Source organism: Acyrthosiphon pisum, chromosome A1 (genome assembly GCF_005508785.2).
Source record: "Acyrthosiphon pisum isolate AL4f chromosome A1, pea_aphid_22Mar2018_4r6ur, whole genome shotgun sequence".
NCBI lineage: Eukaryota > Metazoa > Arthropoda > Insecta > Hemiptera > Aphididae > Acyrthosiphon > Acyrthosiphon pisum.
In genome coordinates, this window is record NC_042494.1 from 51,808,025 (window position 1) to 51,819,416 (window position 11,392).

Sequence of the window (11,392 nt, forward strand, 5' to 3'; positions counted from 1 at the left end):
TAGTTTTTTCGCTGTAATAAAAACGGCCATATTGTTTTCATGAAAAACCAATGTAGAAATGAAATAATATAACCAAATCAGTTGAAGGTGCTGTTTTATGATAAACTTCGATTGCTGTGCGTATATTGTTGAGGCCACTCACACGTGTTTACTTTTTACATTTTTTTGCATTCGCCCATTGCCAAATGACCTACTTTCATAAAAGTTTCTAACACTCGCACGCGAATATTAAATTAGATTTCACATCGGAATAATCAAAATTACGCAACAGTTACATAACGTAAAAAACGGCATAATATCGCGAAAGAATGACAAAAACATACATCTACAAAATGCTGCTCGGGCACCTCTTTTATCTTTATATAGGTATTGGTTTTATAATATATGTCAGTTCGTTGTGGATCGAAATTATAAAAAATTATATCTCGAACGCTGTGCAAATCGATTTTTTCTGCAATTCATATAATTGGTCAATTACAATTTTTTAAAATTATTATACTGCAGCAAATAGCAATTATTTTAATATTCCACGCATATACAATGTGATCAATTTAAGCGTCTACCTACACATTATCTCGAAGAGTTTTAACTTTTTTCTCTACTTTTACATAATTTTATATCATTGCAAATAACATTTTTAAAAATATATATATTTTTAGTTTTTACAATGTTTTTCGCTATTTTTTTTTTTAAAAGTTTTTTTCGTTTTGATTTACATTTGTTATATCATTTTCCGAAGCACAGTGTTTTTAAAAGTACTTTGATACACACTTCAAATTTTAAACGAAGTTAATGAGTTGTATAAGTTTATAACTTGTTGTATAAGTATTTAAATTTTAATATGTCGATGAACGGAGTATTAAGTGAATATTGCTTTGCAAATGATATCAGATTACTTATGTAAAAAAATTTGAAACTTTTCAAAATAATGAACGCGATACTTAAAAACTTTAAATGCTACAATCGATCACCTTCTATAATATAATATATTATCCTCGCATTAAGCCAGCACTGATATTGTTAAAATTGATGATAAATGTTTTGTAAAATATTTATTGTTTAACTAATACGATAAGAATTTTTATTTTTAGTGATACCTTTGTAATATGTAAAGATGGGTTTAACTCCAATGCTTATATAATATTATAATGTTATAACTGTAAAATACTAAAATATCAAATAATTTTTTACGTATTTAGTCTAACTAAACAAAACGTAGGTATCGTGTACCACGCGGACTTAATATATTCAAACATCAAACACAAACAGATATTTTAGGAACAATCACTATGCAACAGTATTAAACTGTGCACTATGTGCGCTATAAATCAATAATATAATATTATATACATTCGTATAATGTTATGTATATGTATAGGCAATATTCAGCTATTATAGCTGACTTGTAGGTATTATAATAGCTTTTGGCTTTCGTATTAACTTCCTTCCATACTGTCTCATAACGACCTGAACGACCACCCCGATCAACATCTGTGTATAGAATTCACATGCATAAATATGATAAAAATTATCGCATTTATACCCTTATATCATATTATAATATATACAAAAAAAGATAAGGATAGACCGTGTATAATAACTAGGTTGTAAATAATATTGATAACATTATATATTTTACATTTTTACGTCCCCGATGCCTTCGAGACGGAAGATCGAGTTTATGAAATAATATAATAAATACCGATTGATTTATAATTTATATTTGTATCCAAACGGGCGAATACAGGTTTTTGATTATCATGATATCATGTGCAGTGTGCTCTGTGTATTATAATATATAATATGTATCGTATACACATGAAGGTGCATTTTTTTATTTAGACATGAGATTTTCGGTGTACTTGATTTGTATACCTAATACCTATAATATATTGTTATATATCGTGTACGACAACGATAGGCATATAATATTGGAGTATTACTTTCGTTTTCCTACATTGTTTTTTATTTCTATAATTTTATGGACTTCGCCAGTGAACCGATGGGTATTTACTATTGCGGTGTCGACGGGTATTAAATTGTGTTTTGTAACCAAAGTTTTCGAACGTCTCGTGTTACGCATATCTTCCAGTTCAAAAAGTTTTTGGTTTTCCACGTTGGACGATGAGAACCATATAAATTATGTACTATGACATATTGAGTTACCAATTACCAATCGATATTTTACGTCTTCGTGTAATCGCATTGTATCTACGCGCGCGTATGTATTATGATGTATATTATATTATAAATTATAATATTATACACGCGGAACACAGAAGACGCTGTTATAGATTATGATCACTGATCGCTTTCACGATGTTACAAATAAAATCGAGTAGGCACACACGGCGGCCGCACCTGCACTCACACTCACACACACTCTTTCTCTCTCTCTCTCTCTCTCTTACACACACCTTGATTCTATTTTTTCTTACTATATACGGAAGGTATACCATATATATATATATATATATATATATCATACGTTATATAGGTACCTTTTATGTATACGCGTTTTGATAAACTCGGTCGAAACAAATGCAAATAAAACGTATATAATAATAATTATCACCCTACTATATTTATATATATTATGTGTTTTTTTTATACGCATATACACACACTGTGCCTATATATACTTTTGTTTACCTCGACAGTGCGGCGGTGCAGTGCGCGTATGGCGAAGAAAAGGCAAACACCCCTTTCCCATTGTTATCCAGTCGCGCGGAGGCATAAATATACATATGAAGGTACCTACGCGTGGGCGGGATAAAATCCAAACAGGTGCCGCGATCATTGTCAAGACCTGACAGGAAGAAAAAAGAAATCCTCAAACCATTATTACAATATATATACATTAAATGCGTATACGCGTATGTGCCGTGTAGGTATATGTATATTATATATACAACCCGCTCGCACGCATATAATATACGCGCGCAGGGAACATAATGATAATCGTAATATTATAGCAACGGTGAAAAAATGGGTGTTTTTTTAATGAACATCGTCGGCTCGCGGACCTCGCAGTCGTCTGCACGTTGCGGTGGTGGAGCAGCAGCAGTCTATAGATCGAATCGGTCGGGTAATGGCTGATATATGTCGGGTGGGTATAATATACACTATACTATAACGGTACCTGCAGTATACACATTTACGCAGACACGCAGACGGGCCAAAAGGGTTAAGACTATTTATATATATATGTGTACGGCGGGCGAAAAAAATCGTATGTATACCCTCGAGGGACAAGGTAGGCGAAAATCGATGGTGTTAAAAATAATATAAGAAAACAACGGTACATTCGCCGGTTCCCACGACCGTATAACATTTATAGTATTCATATCTGCAGCTACATCCTTTTTTTTCTTGGTCGGGTGTGTCGATGAAGACTGATTGAATTTCCGGAGTATAATTTTAAGACTATATAAAATTGCAAATGATCTCGAACCGGAACTAGGATATTTTCGGGGGAGGGTTCAAAGGGTTTTTTTTCATCCCATACACGTACAATATTGTACCGTTATAATATTATTTTATACACTGCAGACGAAAAGCGGATTACGTCGATTGCGCACTCTGCAGGTCGTATACGACTATTATACATAATATATACATCTGTTATTGATCATAATATTGTTATATACATGGCGATCGATTGCACAACGAACAATTTACAAGAAAATATATGTGTCTGTAGTTTTTAATATTGACAGAAATATTCGCTTCAACGCATAAGCAGCACTTGACAGTTTATATAGTTTGATTCTATTCAAACATCGTGTAGGTGAATTTTTATTTGAAAAGATAAAATTGATTTAAGAAATACCTGCATCATATAGCGGTACCGACACTTGTAAATATGTATCTTGTATCTTGTATCTATACATATATAGTGTGTTATAAAATATAAGACTTGTTCAAGGAGAGAAATTATGATACTGAGCTGCTAAATAAACAAATAATTTCCCACCTTTCATAAACATTAAGTGGTTTTAATAAATTCCAACGCAAGCAGTTTGAAGACAATTTTCGTTATTGTAAACTACATAATAATTCATGGAGTGTAAAATATTTCTCTTCTAATAATTTATAATATTGCAAAATATAAACAGGTATAAATATTGTTATTTAAGTTTTATTTTTCGTATAAGAATTTAGTATTTTATTTCATTTTCTTCACTTTCTGCGACTTTTAGTGTTTTAACTAAAAAATTTTAATTCAGCATTTAAATCAAACTTTCTATTAAAATCAAAATTATAAAAAACCTCGAAAACAATTAAATTGCATGGTTGACATAATATCTTCACATAAGAGCATTCGAAAAAATATTGTATAGTAGGTACAATCATAATATTTTATAGGTAATAGTAATAGTAGATAATATGTCGATGTACATCATCCACAAAATATGTTAAGCTGTCGAACATTTAAAAAAGTTATTATAGTACCAAGAGAATTTTTAATATTTATATTTTAAAAATTAATGTCTATGTAGTGGATATTAGAATTTTTGAATCATTTTTAATTTGTACGTTACGTTTATTAATAGTACACAATAATATGTTTAAATCTTAATAATAATAAAATGAAAAACATAAGATATCTAACATATATTCAAGCTAATAAAAATAATAAATATATATAGCAGTACGTTTTTAGTACATCAAACATTCAGCAATAAAATTACTTTTTAATTTTACAACTCTGTTATTTAACTCGTTTGAGTTATTTGCCATCACTTTATAACGATCCTATAAAAATACCGTATACAACTGTCAAAAAAGTAAAAACCATTATTTCTACTGGTACACACCCTGTAAGTCTTTTAATTTGTATAGCGATTCAAGTTTTACCTCACACTATATTTATCACTTACACAGTCGTACACTAAATTTTGAACATCTTTTTTCGCTTTTCTGTCAGCTAAAATGCATACACATGTGCTAAAATGAACCCCTTCGTTTTATTATATATACACAGCTGCAAACGATCTGTTTAAAGTATATACTCTACTTGTATCGTAGTACGTAAAATATGTGACTTGATTATACTGCATGATGGCCCTCGGCACACAACGTTTACCACAAAAGTAGTACAATTTGTGTACACAATTTATTATACGAAACTTGAACCCATCCCACATTTAAGACGATTAAAATCGTCAAAATATAATCTGACGGGAAACAAGCGTAAATATACTACGCGTACACGATGTAAGTACATATATAAATTGCGACAACGTGAACGTATTTTTGTTTTTCCGAAGAAGTGTCCAAGTCCTATAATAGTACTCACTTATACACTCGATACAAACAGTTTATTAGAATGTACGAATATATAATAAAATATGTGACACATATTGTACATGCAATCAAATTTGTATTCGTAGTTTTCTTTCTCTTTCTATATTGCGTTTATTGAGTTTCTTCAGCCGTTTAGAATGTCTTAAACTGAAACGGTGAAACATTAATAATTATGGGCACAGTAACTACAGTAAACTATAAATATATTCAACAGAGAACCCGTCGGAATGCTAAAAAAAATATATATGGTAACGATTTTATGGCAGAAATATCGGCGAGACGGCGAACTGTGATTTTGTAATAGATGCAAGGTCGGGAGGAGAAATATTGGAACCTGAAAAAATATACATCTAGGTTATAATCACAAATGTCTGATAGTAATAGGGTCTGTATATAGCATACTTATGTACAAACTTTGGTCATTTTTCTGCAACGTAATAAGAAAAATTATCATTATTGGAGACATGCATACAAGAGTCCGAACGCAATTGCGCAAATAACGTCATGTATATTGATCTCTATAAAACACACAATCAATAAACCGTAATTACGACGAGCTAGAATATTAATTGTATTGTTTTTTCTAATTTCAAACACATGTGGAGAGGCCACGTTTAGGGTATCGTATATATGCGATAGACAATGCGTAATTGCAAAAAAATACGTTTTTCATTCTACGAACAAATGGTTTTTTTATAGCAATAATTATAATATTATTGTTATGCCTCGTTTTGTTTTGATTACAGAGAACAAATGAAACATTTCAAATGTATTTAATTTAGGACCTTCTTACGCATAATACTGACCTCAGTCAAGTCCGTCATTTAAAATTGTTTTTGTTTTGAATGTTTAGGCTAACCCTGTGTGACCCAATGAGTCAATTACATCGATTGATCCTACATAATATGTTGGTCAAATGTTTATCAGACAATGTCACATTGTCTGTATACGATTTATGGACGCACAAATAAAGGCCAAAGTATACAATAAGCGCACGTTTTTTTTTTTATTTAGGTAATATTGTGCCATACAAACAAGATTTTGACATTTTCGTTTTTCAAAAAGTCCCGTTATATTATGTATATGTCAGCAATCGGTTTAAAATGTATAGCTAAACAAGTCTGCAGAGACACATACCCTGGCATTAAAATCTCAAAAGAAAATGTTCAAGAATATATCTAATGCATATTATGATGTAACAAAAAAAAGCCAAATGGATACAATTAGTGTTCAAAATAAAAATATGAATTTAATTAATACAAACACTGTGACACGCCAATCTCTTTTTTCAGTTCTTTTTAGACCACGGTTCAACGAAAATTACAGAATTCGAAATACTAGTAATTTATGAATTGTATTGCAGGCTTCACTTTACGTCTTCACCAAATTAATTACATACCTAGATAGTATATATATATATATATTGATATATTGTCTATATAAACGTGACGTACCTAGTAAATTACAATATTTAGTTTTGTTTTTTACATGTTTATAATTTAGTGTCTTTTAAAATATTAATGCAATTATTGTTAAATTCGCCGATATTATATGGCTATAATAGTATATCCGCTAGTAAATTTATTGATATAATCCAATTGTATTATAAATAATAATATATGCAAATGACTCACATAATATTTACTATCGGACAACATCGAACGAGCAAAATTATGCTAAATACCAAATAGCAATTCAATCTCTCTCTCACATTCCATATAGTGTAAGCGACTTTCAACAATATATTTTACCATGTTACTCGATCACGCGCTCGATTAATTGGCACAATAATATTATTATTAATATTTGAGCATCAATGCATGGGTGTGCACATTGTTTCCACCCAAACCTAAATTTTCGTTTCCACAAAATAATTTTTTTTCAAAAATTATAGTTTGAGATTTGAGGATCTCTACCTAGTCATAGTTTTATGCAGTTACTGTTTAATGGTATTCTAAAAAATTTATTTCTGAAAATAGTATCTATACGCTTCCACCCACAGTATGACCCAATTTCAGTGATATAGTTCACGCAGAACATACAATTGCGAATCATTCCATGCACATCTCAAGTTGAAATAGTTCTTAAAATTGCATCGTAATATTAATATATTTTTAAACATATTTATTTCAAGTGCTAAAACTGATGTGTATACAAATATAAATAATTCTAAATTAGATATCCAAAAATCAAAAAAATCAAATATTCAAAACATATTAATTAACGCACGCCAACCGCAATAAATATACAATTACTAATATTAAGTACTCGTATGGAATATTTCATAGCAGTTAAACAGTACCCTATGACTGCCTAGATTTGGTCGAAAAGAAAACTTTTTTCACTTTGGTGGAAACGTGACATTGTTGGTGGTAATTAACATTTTTGTTTTGGCGGAAATGAATAACTCCCAACTGTCCATGATTATTACTTATTAGCTTACATTAATTAATTATTAACATTAGATTAACCTATATACCTACATTTACATAAATAATTTACATTTTCTAAGGGTTGAACTATAACTATTAGGTTAGGTTTTCATACAGATTTTCCGGTGTGGAGAATTCGTTTCCGGCCTCTATATAGAATTTGAACAGTGCGGACTATATCCATATGTCCTCGACTGTCGACCGTATATATATATATATATATATATATATTGTACCAACACGATGAACATAATAGAGGTCTCGTCTTGGCAATAATATTATTATACTGCATGCAGCAGTCAGTATAGATGAATTGAATCCGTTAAACGGATTTTGAATACACCAACGAACTCGTTCGCTCCCAATCCGCGTAAGTATGCATCATTTTGTGTACAAGACGCGTATTGTGAACTGTGAAGTATATAATTTATTGGGTTTTATTGTATATATTTGTATTGCACATCATATTCATATAATATAATATAATACACATACTGGCACTTATATATATATACATGAGTACACGACATGGAAACAGGGCGCAGCTCATTTTCACGGCAAATTATTATTCGGTCGAGAAGGGTTAAGGGTCCAATAAATCACGTGTGCCACCTACTATTGTCGCTTTGTAGCAGTCGTCATACACATATAATATAATATACTCGCACGCTGTACAGCATATTATAATATATATACGTATACGCAATGTGCACTACCGCCGATGACACGTGGTGCACGGTCCCGTACATTTCGTGACATTTTGTAGAAATGCAATATAATTTAGGTCCGCCGAGAAACCCTTTTTGGCCGGATAATAATGGTCGAAGGACGAGTGGATGGTGAATTTATTGGTTTGTGTCGAGCGAAATCGTTGGACACACGGAGTGCGGTGGGAAAAAATAAGAGGAAAAAAGATTGTACCCCGCATTGTCGGCGACCGATTTTATTTGTGTTTATAACAAATTTTTTCACTCTAACCCCGGTGTGAGGGTCAAGCGGATTTTTTTTTCTATTATATTGTTTGCGTGTCATCCGTATTGCGTCATTGGAAAAACGGTCGACGGCGCGTTTTGGGTCATTGAAAGCCGAATGGAAGATGTTTCTAAATATATATAGGTAGGTACTAATAATATTGTTCGTTTCGCTATATTATTCTGTACGACTGTGCCTATATATAATAATAATATGACGTTCAAAGAAATCGGGACATTTCTTCACACGCAGGTAACCGCTCTATTTGTCGGCATCTGTGGACCATATACAAGACCATATAGGCTTAGGTATAATATTATATAGGATATGAAGATACACAATGCAGACTATATGGCTGAATATTATTATTATGCACAATGCACTGCCGCAGGAGAAGACGTCGATTTATTTGTATCCACGATAGCTTCTATGAAATATATGCATTTTCATAGCAACGCATAATATTACTGTATGTATGCCATAATAAGTAACAACCTTGATTATAATTTAATCGTAACAATTTTATACAACCGTTTAAGAGTTATTATTAGTTTTCCTAATCTTTATGGGAACATTTATTGACATGTAAAACGGCAATTAAAGAAGTAAAAAATGTGTGTTTTTTTAATCTCAAACAACAACATAATAGTATTATCTAAAGCATTGATTTTAATTGTTTTAATTTAGATATGATTCTAATTTATATTTTATCTAGGTAACTAAAATTCAAACCCTGGTTTTGTTATAACATATCATAATCTGCATACGCACAATGTTTTTTTCAAAATAATAAAAATAATTATAAACGTGTAGTTTTGACCTATTTATAATTTTCGATTATACACTCAATAACTGACGAAATGTACCGTGATATAGTATTCGCATTGTTATGTAGTTTCAAACAGAAAATATCATTGTTCCGCTATTTGTGTATGATTAAAAGCTATAAGAATTTCAAGAAACAAATATTAATAATTGTTCAGTAGCATAGGCGTGTCTCGACGAAATATTATGAAGGGTTCCTCAACACACCCTGCAGTTGGGGTCTTGGATTTTCTCCAATGCATTTATTATTTGACGTAAATAATTATATATTAGCTGGTAGGTATACGCATATACACCGTTTAAAAACTTGATATCTCCAACTAATATATAAATTGTTTTAGGGGTTTAATATTTACGACAAATTGATACGTTCACTGATTAGCTTAAGTTTCAATTAATTTTTTTGTAATCAATAATCAGGACCAGCCAAATAGGCTATAATGTAGCTTATATAGAGAGACCAGGCACGAGTACCGAAATAACTCGCGACCCTGTGAGGTTTCAATATATAAGATATAACCATCACACTCGAAACTAAAAATTTAACAACTGCTTGTACGAACGACGTATATCATAGTCTTCAAAACTCGAGTACTCTGCAGTGTCTCTGCGTATATAGGTAATATAAAAAAAAAATACGTGTAGTATGTTATTTTGTAAAGTATAAAAATGTATAAGGTTATACCTAGATTCGGTGATTACATTTATAACGCTGTCTGGTCCGACTCGGGTAGACGATATTATCAAGTCGATACTCAAATAGCTATTAAAAAGCGAGAGATATACGCACACGAGTAAAGTGTTTTTATACTTGGAAGACGCGATGTGCCGATGTATCACGTATACCTTAATATACTTTAATCATCTGTTTCTCAAATGTTTTCGCATTTGACATTTTCGTTCGTCGATATTTCAGGACAAAGATCCAAACAATAGTTTCATGTGCCTCTATATATTATAGGCTATAGCGTGAAATATAGAAAACAAACGAAGGCATTGGTTATAGACTTAAGGACATTGAAGCATATAGGTGGTGGGGGAGTTGGGGGTTCAACCTCCCCCTTAAAATAAAATGTATGTGCAATTATTATTATTAATTATATTGTCAAAAATCCTGACTCAAGATTTATATTTGCCTTCCTCCCCCCCCCAAATAAAAATTGAAATCCTTATAATATTATGCGCCACTGCACTATAGGACCTTTAGATTTGTGAAGCTAGCAACAAAACATCATTGTGCGACCCATTTGCAGTTCTGCACTTACTTCTATCCTAACATAACGCGTTCAAGACACATATTTTTTAATCGGATGTAAGTACAACGATTTGAATCAAAAAAATGTTTATTTGGGTAACTATTTTATACTTAGTTTAAATCGTCACACAGTCAAACATTTTTCAACAAAAAAAAAAAAAAAATAATTTTAATGCTGTGTTCACTGTTTGGTATAATTGTATAAATTTAATAAATAGCACAAAAATGATTTGAGAAGAAACAATAGAAAATATATGATGATTATTAATGCTATACAGAATTATCGGGAAATGAATAAGAGGTCAGTATTTAGAACATCGAGACATTCTTAAGAAGTATTTATTTTTCATTTGGTGTTTGACAACATTTTTTTAATTCGTGAAACAAATCAATACTAAATTTCCATTTTTATATTCTAACTATTCGTATCTGTTAGTATAACATCTGTAAATCCATAAAATGTTTCTACAATTCTATATCATTCCATATCAGAAATAAACTTAATACCATTAATAACCAATGGGGACAGTCAGGCGACAAGCATTATTTATTACTAATTATTATGATCATTGATTAGTTAACGCACTTCAATTTAGCT